A 16,344-nucleotide genomic window follows, 5' to 3' on the forward strand; every position below is an offset into this window, starting at 1 on the left:
CTCAATTCATTCCATCTTCGCTGCCTCCGGAGAATCCTTGGAATCAGGTGGCAGGACCGCATCTCCAACACAGAAGTCCTCGAGGCGGCCAACTTCCCCAGCTTGTACACACTACTGAGTCAGCGGCGCTTGAGATGGCTTGGCCATGTGAGCCGCATGGAAGATGGCAGGATCCCCAAGGATACATTGTACAGCGAGCTCGCCACTGGTATCAGACCTACCAGCCGTCCATGTCTCCGCTTTAAAGATGTCTGCAAACGCGACATGAAGTCCTGTGACATTGATCACAAGTCGTGGGAGTCAGTTGCCAGTGATCGCCAGAGCTGGCGGGCCGCCATAAATGCGGGGCTAAAATGTGCCGAGTCGAAGAGACTTAGCAGTTGGCAGGAAAAAAGACAGAAGCGCAAGGGGAGAGCCAACTGTGTAACAGCCCCGACAACCAATTTTTTCTGCAGCACCTGTGGAAGAGTCTGTCACTCTAGTATTGGCCTTTACAGCCACTCCAGGCACTGCTTCACAAACCACTGACCACCTCCAGGCGCTTACCCATTGTCTCCCGAGACAAGGAGGCCAAAGAAGAAGAAGATGGAGTATAAAAGTACCACACCTAAAGTACGGCGGACAGTTTTGGTTTCCTTATTTAAGAGATATACTTGCATTGGAGGCAGTTCAGAGAAGATTCACTAGTTTGATTCCTGGGATGAAGGGGTTGCCTTATCAGGAAAAGGTAAGCAGGTTGGGCCTATAATCATTGGAGATTAGAAGAATGAGAGGTGATCTTATTAAAACATATAAGATTCTGAGGGGGCTTGACAGGGTAAATGCTGAGAGGATGTTTCCCCCGTGGGGGAATCTAGAACTCGGGGCATATTTTCAGAATAAGAAGTTGCCCATTTAAGATAGAAATGAAGAGGAATTTCTTCTCTCAGTGTCATAAATCTTTGGAATTCTCTACCCCAAAGAGCTGTGAAGCCTGAGTCACGGAATATATTCAAGGCAGAGATAGACAGATTTTTGAACTATATTGAAGCCAAAGGTAATGGGGAACAGGCTAAAGTGGAGTTGAGGCCAAGAACAAATCAGCCATGATCTTATTGAATGGCGGAGCAGGCTTGAGGGGCCGAGTGGCCTACTCCTGCTCCTAATTCTTATGTCCTTATGTCTAGGAGACTTTTCATTTTCCTGTTCACTTTATTTCCAGCTATTCTATCATGCAACCAAAATATTCTCAAAGCTCATTTTAAAAGAGAGAACCTTGTTCATGAGTTACTAAAAGCAAGTACGCAAGTGTAGCAAGCAATTAAGAATGCAAATGGTATGTTGGCCTTTATTGCAAGGGGATTTGAGTACAGGAGTAAAGATGCATTGCTTCACTTGTATAAAGCCTTGGTGAATCCGCGCCTAGAGTATTGTGTACAGTTTTGGTCTCCTTATCTAAGGAAGGACATACTTGCCATAGCGGGAGTACAACGGAGGCTCACCAGACTAATCCCTGGGATGGTGGGATTGTCTTAAGAGGAGAGATTGCAGAATCTGGGCCTGTATTCTCTAGAGTTTCGAAGAATGAGAAGTGATCTCATTGAAACTTACAAAATTCTTACAGGGTGTGACAAGGTGAAATGTGGATAGGATGTTTCCTCTGGCTGGTGAGTCTAGAACAAGGGGACACAATCTCAGAATAAGGGACAGGCCATTTAAGACTGAGATGAGGAGGAATTTCTTTACTCAGAGGATGGTGAATCTGTGGAATTCTCTACCCCAGAGGGCTGTGGAAGCTCAATCATCGAGCATGTTCAAGACAGAAATTGATAGATTTCTGTATACTAACACCAAGGATATGGGAGTGGGAAAAAATGGCGTAGAGGTAGATGAACAGTCATGATCTGGTTGGATGGCAGAGCAGGCTTGGCGGGCTGAATGGCCTAGTCCTGCTCCTATTTCCTATCATCCTATAAGCTTTCAGCTGGGTGGCAAGGCGAAGAGTGGTTTATTGCCAAGACCAGAAAATTTACTCCTGTGTGAAGGTCAGACTGCTTTCCAGTAGCAAGTGATATAAAAATCAGACAAAGAGTCACGCTTTCTCCACTCTTGCTCACTGCTTATGACCCATCTCAGCATCCAAATTGGTGTAAGTCTAGGAACAGCTTACACTGTTTGTTCTTGCTCAGTTACAGGAGAGTGTATGGTATCATAGTTTACTGTCCACTTATTTAAAAAGTGGTCAATGAACAAAAAGATAGAATGAAAGGTCACATTTCCATATAATTTGGAACTTTCACTTAATTCACTGCAGTAGGCATGGGGAGGGGGGGGGGAAGGGAAATTTACGAGACTTCAATGGTAGAAAGTGGAATTTTTTTGCATGTTTTAGAAATCCCTGGAATATCACTGTAACCTAAAGATTGATTATTCTTCACACCCTAAGCAATAAGCAACACCAAATACATTGGAATGGTTATCATGCTATCAGTTACATGTGAGCTGGATTTTGCAGTCAGCAGCAAAGCAAAAACAGTCACTGTCGACCTCCAAGAAAGTGGCCAACAAAGATCTGGGGTCTCTGTGGCATAGATTTAACACTTCTCGACATCAGTTTGAATCTAGCACCAAGCCAATGGGATCTCCAGGCATCTGGCAACAGTGATGTTATCAAGCAGGGAAGTAGCCAATCACATTGAAGTATTCTCATAGACAGCAAAACAGGATGTTAAAAAACACTGAAACCCTGCACTTATAATTTTAAATTTTACAGATAACAAAATAAATGATTGAGGCATATACATGATATTAAGGTAGAAGCTTAAATATCATAAACAAATGTTAAAAATATGTTACTTTAAAAATACGTTGAATTTCTTATCATAATGCAGAAATTTGGCATGTAAGAGATATAAAATTACTCTTTCAGGGCCAGTGAATCTGTTCAGCAGTAATTATGGACTTAGTATGCCATTAATAACCCAGTTGCACCTCATTCACCAAGGTATAGGCTATCAACAATGTTCATTATAAGCCTCCTGACTCCCACACCTTGACTGCACTTCCTCAGATCCTGCAACCTGTGAGACCTCCATTCAATTTCTCCCAGTTTCTCCATCTCCATTGCATCTTTTCTGGTAATCCAACCTTCCACACCAGGGCTTCCCATATGCTGATATGTCTTCCTTTTTCCTCAACTGAGGATTCCTCGCCACCATGGATGACAGGGCCTTTGACCATGTCTGACCCAATTCCCGGATCTCATCTTCCACTTAACAGCCTCCATATTTAATGGATCATCTTCCGCTATTTCCACACCCTCCGGCGTGATACCACCACCAAATATATCTTCTCCTCCCCTTTCAGCATTCAAAGGGACTGTCCCCTTCCCAAGTAACCTTTCCATGCAAGTGCGGGAGATGCAACAACTGCATTTACCTCCTCTCTCCTCACTGTGCAAGGCCCCAAACACACCTTCCAGGTGAAATAGCAATTTATGTGTACTTCTTTCAATTTAGTGTACTATATTCGCTGCTAACAAAACAGTCTGCTCTACAATGTGGAGACCAAATACAGATTGGGTGACTGCTTTGCGGAACACCTCTGTTCAGTCCATAAGCATGCCCCCAAGTTTCCGCTGGCCTGCCATTTTAATTCTCTACCTTACTCTCACTCTGACCTTTCTGTCCTTGGCCTACTGCAATGTTCCAATAAAGCTCAACTCAAGCTTGAGAAACTGTATCTCATCTTTCATTTATGGACTTTACAGCCTTCTGGACTCAATATAAAGTTCAACAATTTCAGACCATAATGTCTGCCCCCATTTTGGTTTCCTTTTCTTTGCACGTTTTGGTTATGCAAACAAGTTAATGGTTTTGCATTTGAATGGTTGCTGTTCATTCTTCTGCCAGTCACACCTCCTCTGGACATATCTTTTATTTCTTTGCTTGTCTTTATTCCCTTTGGCTCTACCTCACCAACTCTTTTGTTATTTAATGTCTCCCATCTACCCGCCCCCCCCCCCCCCCAATCAGAGACCTTCCCTTTTGTTCTTTCCCTCCTCCCCTATTTGACCTACTTAAATCCTATTACATTTTTAACTTTTCCCAAGATCTGATGAAAGGTCATCGACCTGAAACATTGGCTGGAATTTTTTGTTGGGCGGGAGGCCCTGTCCACCGGCCGAAAAGCCAGTGGTGAGCCCGCCTCTGCTGGTCCTGGGGAGCCAGACTGGGATTTTTCACTCCCCAGGCCTTTACTTGGTCTTGGGCAGGACTTCCACCTCACTGAGGACTGATTGGCCCACTGATTGGCCGGCAGCTCTTAGTCCCGGCAGCACCACTGGGAGCAGTGGCCACTGCTAGGACTACACCCAGCCATTGGAAGCAACAGGAAGGACGGCCCTGGAAAAAAGGTAAGTTTTTAGGGCCTCACCAGGGACAATCGTTCGGGCCCTGGTGAGGCAAGAGGGGTCAGTTATGGGGGTGGGGGGAGTGTTGTACATTGGGAGCAGTTGGGGCTTTGGGGGCGGCTCTCCATGGGGCACAGGAGGACCCACCACCAGCCCGCAAGAAGGTCGCCTGGTTTCACCAGATGGCTTTTTGATGCCTCAGCCGCCTGCCAGCCAAGGGTAAAATACCCACGCTGGCGGGCAGAGGCCCTTAAATAGAACATAGAACATAGAACAGTACAGCACAGTACAGGCCCTTCGGCCCACGATGTTGTGCCGAACCTTTAACCTACTCTAAGATCAAACTAACTACCTACCCTTCATTCTACTATCATCCATGTACCTATCCAAGAGTCGCTTAAATGTCCCTAATGTATCTGCTTCTACCACCACTGCTGGCAGCGCATTCCACGCACCCACCACTCTCTGTGTAAAGAACCTACCTCTGATATCTCCCCGAAACCTTCCTCCAATCACCTTAAAATTATGCCTCCTGGTGATAGCCCTTTCCACCCTGGGAAAAAGTCTCTGGCTATGCACTATCTATGCCTCTCATCATCTTGTACCCCTCTATCACGTCACCTCTCATCCTTATTCGCTCCAATGAGAAAAGCCCTAGCTCCCTCAATCTTTCTTCGTAAGATGCCAGTTAATTGGCCACTTAAGGGCCTTGATTGACCTGGGCGGGGGTGGGCCGTTTCTCGCCTCCGCCACCCCGCATAAAATTGCAATGGGGATGGGAGGGGGTTGGGAATGGACCCCTGCCTCCCGCTCAATTTTATGCCCCCCTCTGCCCCGCCACCAGCCCGCTTGTTTGGGGGAGGTGTAAAATTTCGGCCGTTAACTCTGTTTCTCTCTCCACAGATGCTGCCAGACCTGCTGAGTATTTTCAGCATTTTCTGTTTTTATTTCAGATTTCCAACATCTGCAGTATTTTGCTTTTGCGTTATAGCTTTTTCAAGGGTTTTTACAGCGGAACTAAATGCGCAAGAGTGTAAGTTCTCGTTAATTCAATGATTTCTAATTGATTTTGTTCTGGGGCTCATCAATAGCGTACCCAATGGAGAAGCATACAAGCACTGACAGCAACTTCTGGATTTCTGAGTTTTACTGGGCTTGTGCGGACTCCAGATGTTGCTGTCAGTTTCAGTGCAGCAATGACAGTGAACATTGACAGTATTGCTGTTATTACCACAATATCTGGGCCACTGTTCCTTATTTCTTGCATATTGTAGGTTGTTGATATGAATACAGATATAGACACGTATTGGTACTCTGTGTAACTAAATTTGATTGTTACATTATATGGTTGCAACAATGACAGTAATTGTTCTGTTTCTTTCCTCAGTTCATGTTGACACTCTCTTGCCTCCAGTGCACGTTTGAATTCTTCTCCTTCTCCCCTTAATTTATGCTTCTCCTCTTTGCCCTACAGTTCATGCTGGTCCTTGCCTCGCATCTCATTCATATTTCTTTATCTCTGCCCACCTCCCACACCCACCACTGTACTCTCCTCCCTAATTTTTGTTAATATCAAACTGGAACCTTTCTTCCCTTCCTCCCATTTCAGGGTACCATCCTGTACCCCTTCCCAGCTTCTAACTAATATTGCTGCTTGGTTTGGGAAGGAATTATGCTGCATGTTGTAAATGGCAATTCTTGAGCTCATGAAACTATTGTCAGAATTCTATCCCACAGAGGAAGGAGAGCGCCAGCACTCATACAACACACACTAGACAGCCATGCAGGTTTTAAAGGAAAGCAGACGGGGAGAAATTAATACAAAATTGTGCAAAAACGAACTTAAAAAGGGAAAAAAATTCCAAAAATTGTAATATGTTAAGCAGCAAATATGTAGAAATGAGTTAATGGCTGTAATCTAAACTTTAGGATCAAATTACATTAATAAAGCAATTCATGCTCGTCGTCCACAGGAATTCCCACCAAACCTCGCAATGGATGGTATCACTTCAAGTAGCAACAGGGAAAAATAAAGGGAAGAAAATAGAAACGGGGAGAGGCCAGGCGAAGTGATTTGGAAGGGTAGAGGTAGAGTGCTAAGGAAACTGAGAGGGGTGGGGACAGATAGTGTCGACATTAACCAATTAAGGAGCAGAAGGAGAGAGCCAGAGGATTTGGAGTAGAGTCTGAGCTTCAATGGGGAGGTGATGAAGAAGAGTATCAGTTTAAACTTGACTGGGGGGTGTGGGGTGGGTTGAGGTAGAAAGGCCAGATTGAATTAAAGTTGGTGAGGAAAAGACTGCCATGAAAAACTGGGAATGCTGGAAGGAGTGCAATGATTCTGGGAACTGGGTCCAGATGAGGTAGAGTGTCTATGTGAACTTTGGTCAGAGCAGGAGGGTTTACTCAACATGAACGATGACTGGTGTAGGCAACTGATGATAGTATTACTCTGTTGAAAATCAAAATACTAATTTGTTTTCCTTTGCTGGGAGATTTTAAATATATTGATAGTGAAGTTTGAGACTGTTTAAAATCAAAAATAACATACAATTATTTATGTAAAAATTCCATTTTTTTCAAATGAAACATGCCCTCAGGTCTACTGGAAACATATCACTGGTTAGTGTGCACATCTACAGAGGAAGGATTTTTGGAAGGAGTATGCACAATTCTATTACTGCCCTGACAGGAATGATGCCACGCTCAATTAGACTGGGATTTAAGAGCCTCTTTTTGTTTTAGCAAAAGAAAGACAATCAGTTGAAACTTTTTTTCTCCCAGTAATAGATTACTTGCCACCACTAGGAGATTTAAAATATACAGGAAATTAATTCCAAAAATTGCAAATGGGACCCGTTTTTCAATAAAGTTCAGCAATTGCCCCTTTTTAGATTAAAAATGGCAATGTTCATGTTCCTTGTAGACTATAAAATACCAGAAAATGCACCAAATGAAGTGTTAAAAAAAAACTTTCTGTGGTGTGGTATACCCCTTGTCTGAGAAAGTAAACCCTCACATTTTTGTTCCCCTCCTTATATTTTTGTGAACTTAAGGGGTTTGCTCCCTCCAAAAAGGGTGAAGGAATATTGGGTGCACCTTCATCTTAAGTTATGAAGCCCATGTAACTACTTGTTTTTACAAGTCACATGATTGTCCATTTTTTTCAGAGGCTGTGTTAACTTTTTTGAAGCTGATGGGCAGCATTTGGTAGCTTTCTAGGTTGTCATGAATGTAAACTACCTGAGTTTACTGTCCTACTTTTGGAATCTCTCAGCTACATTATAGCCATGTAACCAGCTCCCGCTACCAATATCCATTGTTCAACAAATGATCATTAGTATGTCCAGAGGGATAAATTGTTTGACTTGGCCATCAATCATTATTTCAATTGTGTTTGTCTTCCAAAATGTGTGGTAATGTGTAATCGACAAACAGGATTCTATCAAAGCATAGATACTCTTGCGAATTCTGTACATCTATTCCAGACCATGTACACTTTGAAGCAGTTGCTTTCATCGTACTTGCCTTTGTCATCACTGTGATAATATTTTCTTCCCTTGAATGTTAACTTGAAAGTCGGAAAAAGTTCTGCTGAGCTTCAGTATAGCAGTATATCATGCAAAACTCTGCACAGATGAAAGCTCATCTCCTGGGATTTGTTACATTCTAATACCATATGCTTTAGTTGCTCAGGCAGATGCTTTAGACATTTGACTTTGCACCATGCCAACTCATGAATTCAACGCTATAAACATTGGTGAAATGTCAAATGCAAACTAAATGCAGTGAGACCTGTTTGAATCAGGTTTGAATCAGCAATTGGCATTGAAATTGAACCCATTCCACTAATTACGTTTTGTACCGAATGACAAAACAAAGGTGACCGCGGTGACTGCAACAACTACCGTGGAATCTCCCTGCTCAGCATAGTGGGGAAAGTCTTTGCTCGAGTCGCTCTGAACAGGCTCCAGAAGCTGGCCGAGCGCGTCTACCCTGAGGCACAGTGTGGCTTTCGTGCAGAGAGATCGACTATTGACATGCTGTTCTCCCTTCGTCAGATACAGGAGAAATGCCGTGAACAACAGATGCCCCTCTACATTGCTTTCATTGATCTCACCAAAGCCTTTGACCTCGTCAGCAGACGTGGTCTCTTCAGACTACTAGAAAAGATCGGATGTCCACCAAAGCTACTAAGTATCATCACCTCATTCCATGACAATATGAAAGGCACAATTCAACATGGTGGCTCCTCATCAGAGCCCTTTCCTATCCTGAGTGGTGTGAAACAGGGCTGTGTTCTCGCACCCACACTTTTTGGGATTTTCTTCTCCCTGCTGCTTTCACATGCGTTCAAGTCCTCTGAAGAAGGAATTTTCCTCCACACAAGATCAGGGGGCAGGTTGTTCAACCTTGCCCGTCTAAGAGCGAAGTCCAAAGTACGGAAAGTCCTCATCAGAGAACTCCTCTTTGCTGACGATGCTGCTTTAACATCTCACACTGAAGAATGCCTGCAGAGTCTCATCGACAGGTTTGCGTCTGCCTGCAATGAATTTGGCCTAACCATCAGCCTCAAGAAAACGAACATCATGGGGCAGGATGTCAGAAATGCTCCATCCATCAATATTGGCGACCACGCTCTGGAAGTGGTTCAAGAGTTCACCTACCTAGGCTCAACTATCACCAGTAACCTGTCTCTAGATGCAGAAATCAACAAGCGCATGGGTAAGGCTTCCACTGCTATGTCCAGACTGGCCAAGAGAGTGTGGGAAAATGGCGCACTGACACGGAACACAAAAGTCCGAGTGTATCAGGCCTGTGTCCTCAGTACCTTGCTCTACGGCAGCGAGGCCTGGACAACGTATGCCAGCCAAGAGCGACGTCTCAATTCATTCCATCTTCGCTGCCTTCGGAGAATACTTGGCATCAGGTGGCAGGACTATATCTCCAACACAGAAGTCCTTGAAGCGGCCAACACCCCCAGCTTATACACACTACTGAGTCAGCGGCGCTTGAGATGGCTTGGCCATGTGAGCCGCATGGAAGATGGCAGGATCCCCAAAGACACATTGTACAGCGAGCTCGCCACTGGTATCAGACCCACCGGCCGTCCATGTCTCCGTTATAAAGACGTCTGCAAACGCGACATGAAATCGTGTGACATTGATCACAAGTCGTGGGAGTCAGTTGCCAGCATTCGCCAGAGCTGGCGGGCAGCCATAAAGACAGGGCTAAATTGTGGCGAGTCGAAGAGACTTAGTAGTTGGCAGGAAAAAAGACAGAGGCGCAAGGGGAGAGCCAACTGTGCAACAGCCCCAACAAACAAATTTCTCTGCAGCACCTGTGGAAGAGCCTGTCACTCCAGAGTTGGCCTTTATAGCCACTCCAGGCGCTGCTTCACAAACCACTGACCACCTCCAGGCGCGTATCCATTGTCTCTCGAGATAAGGAGGCCCAAAAGAAAGAATGCTTTAGTTGCTCAGGCAGATGCTTTAGACACTCAGGCAGATGCTTTAGACATTTGACTTTGCACCATGCCAACTCATGAATTCAACGCTATAAACATTGGTGAAATGTCAAATGCAAACTAAATGCAGTGAGACCTGTTTGAATCAGGTTTGAATCAGCAATTGGCATTGAAATTGAACCCATTCCACTAATTACGTTTTGTACCGAATGACAACGCACTGTGGAGCTTTAGGATGCAGTAAAAATGCCGTTTACACTGATGAAAAACAGATCTGGATGCACCTCAACCGTAAATCCTCAATAATAGGATCATTATTACTGACTACTCCATTTTAATCGAGAAGAAAATGGGCAACTAAAGGAACGTGGTCATCCAACCAAGGATAAGGAAACTGGTAACTATGGGAACAATTTAGAATGATCAAAACAATGACAGTATCCAACATGGCAACGTCTGTCCAACTACTTCACGTACTGAGGTTTCTGGCAAGAATCCTCCAAGTGGCATCCAAGAACACAAAGAACACTAATCCATATAACTCTCCATATAGTTATTCAGCATCCAGCCTAGTCCCTAACAACAGTTGAATCTCCCCATGGAATGTACCTGACAACATGTTATTCAGAGCTTCTTTTAAAATATGTTTTTGGCAGACTACTATGAAATTAATACACCTCCTGTTATGCCAACAGGATTGTTTTCGACTTGTCTTGGCATTTGCTTTGAATACTTTGCAGTGGTTTACTATGCAAGAGTTGGGTTTCAGCTCCGTAACAGTCCCAGATAAGGGGCTGAATTTTACCAGCCGTGGGTCACGGCGCGGGGGCATGTAAAATTCTGCCGGGAGAGGCCCGCCTCAACTCCTGATGTTGAGAAGGGCCCGCCACATATTACAGCCAGCGGGTGGACCTCGGTGTGGCCCCCCCCCCCCATCGTTTGACGGCGGTGCCTCCATCTAAATATTTAAATGAACATTAATAAGTTGCAAATGACACACCGATTTTACGGCCACTGATCGCAAATCGTGCACCATACGGAGTTCTGAGGCGAGAAACTGGTGGGGAGGTGGGAAGAATAAAATGACCAGGGTTGGGTGGGTGGGGAGCAGGGAAATTTATACCAATTGGTTGTGGGGATGTTGGGAAGGGGTTGAAGGGCAAAAGTGGAGAGGTTGTGGGGGGGAAGTTCGTGCTGGGAGTAAAATACATTACAAACACAACAGACAGTAAACACAACATTGTGGGGGTTGGGGAAGGGCCTGCATGTTCTAATTTTTTATTTGAAATAAAAATTTTCTTACACCACTTTAAATATTTAAATTTATCTGAAGGGCTTGGAGCTCTTTAAAAATGGCGCCTGTGTGGTGGCGCCAGACGCCGTTGCCGTGGACTTGACGACCGCCCCCTCTATGTCATCGGGTGCGGCTGCTCTGCCCCTTCCATTTAAATCAGCTCCCATGCGTAATATCGCGGGGGCTGTGTGGTGGCACTTCCGTGTCGGAAGGCCGCCTCTTTCACAGCGCGCAGTTGATAAAATTCAGCCCAAGGAGTGAGATTCTGATGCTCTACCATCCAAGATCCTGCCATTTTGGACATCCTTTGTACCTGTTAACATATATTTGGTTTTGAACATAATAAAAGCTAAATCTGCAGAGGAATATGGGCATATCAAACAAATTGACCAATACCAATGCATTGGTAGAATCACTCCCTTATGCTGTTCAAAGGCATTCTGTGCACGTGCAATATGATCCCTTGAGACTGAGTCTGTTTTTTTTTAATTTGGTATACCCATTCCACCAACCTACAAGGAGAAAAAATATCAGGACAAGTCCCACGCTTAAACAAATTTGGCGCACAGATGTGGCTCCTGGTGAGTGAGGTTCTAAAATGGCAAAACTGACATTGAATTCACGTGACCTGACAAGCTTAACTGATTTGGATTGTAACATATGACATTGCACTGACAGCACTTCACCCCAGGCACTGATCCATCTTTGCGAAACGTGTTCCAGGGAAATCTTTGAAATCTTCAATGTCAGTCACTACATAAGCCAGGTTCACTTGGGCTGGTTGAGTAACACAATGGCTTATGATCTTTAACTTGGCAGCAGAAGTGACACAGAGCTGCCTGGGAATTTCTGAACCATAAAAAGGACACTAAGGGCCAGATTTTTAAAGGCTGTTGGACGCGGGAGTGGGTCTGCACTCGATTTGAAGATTGCGTTCTCGGAAATCAGCACTGGGTCCTGCCACCTCCGGAATGCCAAGCCATTTTTAAAGGGATGCTGGGAGGAAGGGATGGCAACCCCACACAACTCTATTAAGTGCCTGCTGAGCTCATTGAGGAACCCATTAACAGGCTTGTCAGCAGCACTGTACAATTTTTAAAGGAAGGGAACGTGGAAAATGCCTTGTCCGGATCATGGCAGGGTGTGCAAGTCGTGAACACTAATAGGGCCATGAGGGCTTTGGGAAGGGCTGATTAACATAATGCAGAGACCCAAAATAAAGCTCAGCTGCTCTAAATGTGCACAGAGTAGCCACTGCTGAAGCTGTGACTTGCTTTTCTCAGTAGTGAGTGGTAGGAATCTGGAGAAGGATGCGAGCCGGCTGGCATCACTGGGGTTGATAGGGGAAGCTCTGGTGAACACACATAGCCCAGCTGAGGGAGTTTAAATGGGAACAGGCTACTGTGACATTGGACAGAGCAGCCAGGATGAGATTTTTAGATTAGATTAGATTAGAGATACAGCACTGAAATAGGCCCTTCGGCCCACCGAGTCTGTGCCGACCATCAACCACCCATTTATACTAATCCTACACTAATCCCAGATTCCTACTACATCCCCACCTGTCCCTATATTTCCCTACCACCTACCTATACTAGTGACAATTTATAATGGCCAATTTACCTATCAACCTGCAAGTCTTTGGGCTTGTGGGAGGAAACCGGAGCACCCGGAGAAAACCCACGCAGACACAGGGAGAACTTGCAAACTCCACACAGGCAGTACCCAGAATCGAACCCGGGTCCCTGGAGCTGTGAGGCTGCAGTGCTAACCACTGCGCCACTGTGCCGCCCTTCAACTGAGCTTCAACAAGAGGCCAGAGGAGCACAGTGGTGGGGGTGGGGGGGAGGGGGTGGTGGGGGGGGGGGTGGGTTGCAAGGGGAAGAAGGTGCTACCCAAGACATCAGGTCTACTGCCCAAGAGTGAGCCACCTGCAAATGACAGCGCCAGTGCCATCGGAGGCTACCCTTGTCCAGGCAGATGGTCTTGGACTTGGATGCTGTCATCCACAATGGCCTGAGGCCTCACGGCCCCCATGGTAGTCACTTATCTGCAGCCGTCAAGGTCACCTTCACCCTGAACTTCAATTCAGCTGGGTTGTTCCAGGGATCAGCTGCAGACCGAGGTGCCATCTCGCAGTCGGCAGCTCATTATGCCATCAGGCAGTTCATGGATGCCATATTCATTAATAACCATTGCCAATAACCACTGTTACAAAAACCCATCTGGTTCACTAATGTCCTTTAGGGAAGGAAATCTGCTGTCCTTACCTGCTCTGGCCTACATGTGACTCCAGACCCACAGCAATGTGGTTGACTCTTAAAATGCCCTCTGAAATGCCCTAGCAAGCCACTCAGTTGTACCTAACTGCTAAAAAGTCAATAAGGAAGGAAACTGGACGGACCACCCGGCATAGATCTAGGCACCAGTAACGACAATGGCAAACGCAGCCCTGTCAACCCTGCAAAGTCCTCCTTACTAACATCTGGCGGCTTGTGCCATATTTGGGAGAGCTGTCCCACAGACTAGTCAAGCAACAGCCTGACCTAGTCATACTCACCGAATCATACTTTACAATGTCCCAGACACTGCCATCACCATCCCCGGGTATGTCCTGTCCCACCGGCAGGATAGACCCAGCAGACATGGCAGCACAGTGGAATACAGTAGGGAGGGAGTTGTCCTGGGAGACCTCAACATCGACTCCGGACCCCATGAAGTCTCATGTCATCTGGTCAAACATGGGCAAGGTAACCTCCTGCTGATTACCAGCAACCACCTCCCCCCCCTCAGCTGATGAGTCAGTACTCCTCCATGTTGAACACCACTTGGAGGAAGCACTGGAGGTGGCAAGAGCTCAGAATGTACTCTGGGTGGGGGACTTCAATGTCCATCACCAAGAGTGGCTCGGTAGCACCACGACTGACTGAGCTGGCCGAATCCTAAAGGACATAGCTGCTAGACTGGGTCTGCAGCAGGTGGTGAGGGAACCAACACAAGGGAAAAACATAAATACCCTCATCCTCATCAAGCTGTCTGCCACAGATGCATCTGTCCATGACACTATTGGTAGGAATGACCACTGCACAATCCTTGTGGAGACGAAGTCCTGTCTTCACATGGAAGATACCCTCCATCGCGTTGTCTGGTACTACCACCATGGTAAATGGGATAGATCTGGCAGTGCAAAACTGGGCAACCATGAGGTGCTGTGGATCATCAGCAGCAGCAGAATTGTACTCAACCACAATCTGTAATCTTATGGTCTGGCATATCCCCCACTCTGCCATTACCACCAAGCCGGGGGATCAGCCCTGGTTCAATGAAGAGTGCAGGAGGGCATGCCAGGAGCTACACCAAGCATACCTCAAAATGAGGTGTCAACCTGGTGAAGCTACAACCCAGGACTACTTGCATGCCAAACAGCGTAAGCAGCATGTGATAGACAGAGCTAAGCGATCCCACAACCAACAGATCAGATCTAAGCTCTGCAATGCTGCCACATCCAGTCGTGAATAGTGGTGGAAAATTAAACAACTAACAGAAGGATGTGGCTTCACAAATATCTCCATCCTCAATGATGGAGCACAGCACATCAGTGAAAAAGATAAGGCTGAAGCATTTGCAACAATCTTCAGCCAGAAATGCCGAGTTGATGATCCATCTCGGCCTCCTCCTGAAGTTCCCAGTATCATAGATGCCAGTCTTTAGCCAATTCAATTCGATTCACTCTGCGTGATATCAAGAAACGACTGAAGGCACTCGATACTGCAAAGGCTATGGGCCCTGACAATATTCCAGCAATAGTACTGAAGACCTGTGCTCCAGAACTTGCCGTGCCCCTAGCCAAGCTGCTCTAGTACAGCTACAACACTGGCATCTACCCTGCAATGTGGAAAATTGCCCAGGTATGTCCAGTACACAAAAAGTAAGACAAATCCAACCCGGCAATTACTTTCCCATCAGTCTACTCTCAATCATCAGTAAAGTGATGGAAGATGTCACTAAGAGTGCTATCAAGCGGCACTTGCTTCGCAATAACCTGCTCAGTGACACTCCGTTTGGGTTCCACCGGTGCCACTCAGCTCCTGACCTCATTACAGCCTTGGTTCAAAGATGGACAAAAGAGCTGAACTCCAGAGGTCAGGTGAGTGTGACTGCCCTTGACATCAAGGCATCATTTGACGGAGTGTGGCATCAAGGAGCCGGAGCAAAACTGGAGTCAATGGGAATCAGGGGAAAACTCTCCGCTGGTTGGAATTGTATCTAGCGCAAAGGAAGATGGTTGTGGTTGTTGGCGGTCAATCATCTCAGTTCCAGGACATCACTGCAGGAATTCCTCAGGGGGGGAGCCCTAGGCCCAACCATCTTCAGCTGCTTCATCAATGACCTTCTTTCAATCATAAGGCCAGAAGTCGGGATGTTTGCTGATGAATGCACATTGTTCAACACCAGTCGCGACTCCTCAGATACTGAAGCAGTCCGTGTAGAAATGCAGCAAGATCTGGCCAATATCCAGGCTTGGGCTGATAGGTTGCAAGTAATATTTGTGACACACAAGTGCCAGGCAATGACCATCTGCAGCAAGAGAGAATCTCACCATCTCCCCTTGACATTCAATGGCATTACCATTATCAACATTCTGGGGGTTACCATTGACCAGAAACTGAACTGGAGTAGCCATATAAATACCGTGGCTACAAAAGCAGGTCAGAGACTAGGAATCCTGTGGTTAGTAACTCACCTCCTGACTCCCCAAAGCCTGTCCAGCACCGACAAGACACAAGTCAAGAGTGTGATGGAATACTCTCCACTCGCCTAGATGGGTGCAGCTCCAACAACACTCAAGAAGCTTGACACCATTCAGGATAAAGCAGCCCGCTTGATTGACATCCCCATCCACCCTCTTAAACATTCACTCCTTCCACCACTAATGCACAGTGGCAGCAGTGTGTACCATCTACAAGATACACTGCAGCAACTCACCAAGTCTCCTTCGACAGCACCTACCAAACCCGCGACCTCTACCACCTAGAAGGACAAGGGCAGCAGATGCATGGGAACACCACCACCTGCAAGTTTCCCTCCAAGTCACACACCATCCTGACTTGGAACTATATCGCCGTTCCTTCACTGGCGCTGGGCCAAAATCCTGGAACTCCCTTCCTAACAGCACTGTGGGTGTACCTACCC

The sequence above is a fragment of the Heterodontus francisci genome, chromosome 18, assembly GCF_036365525.1.
Source record: "Heterodontus francisci isolate sHetFra1 chromosome 18, sHetFra1.hap1, whole genome shotgun sequence".
Classification (NCBI taxonomy): Eukaryota; Metazoa; Chordata; class Chondrichthyes; order Heterodontiformes; family Heterodontidae; genus Heterodontus; species Heterodontus francisci.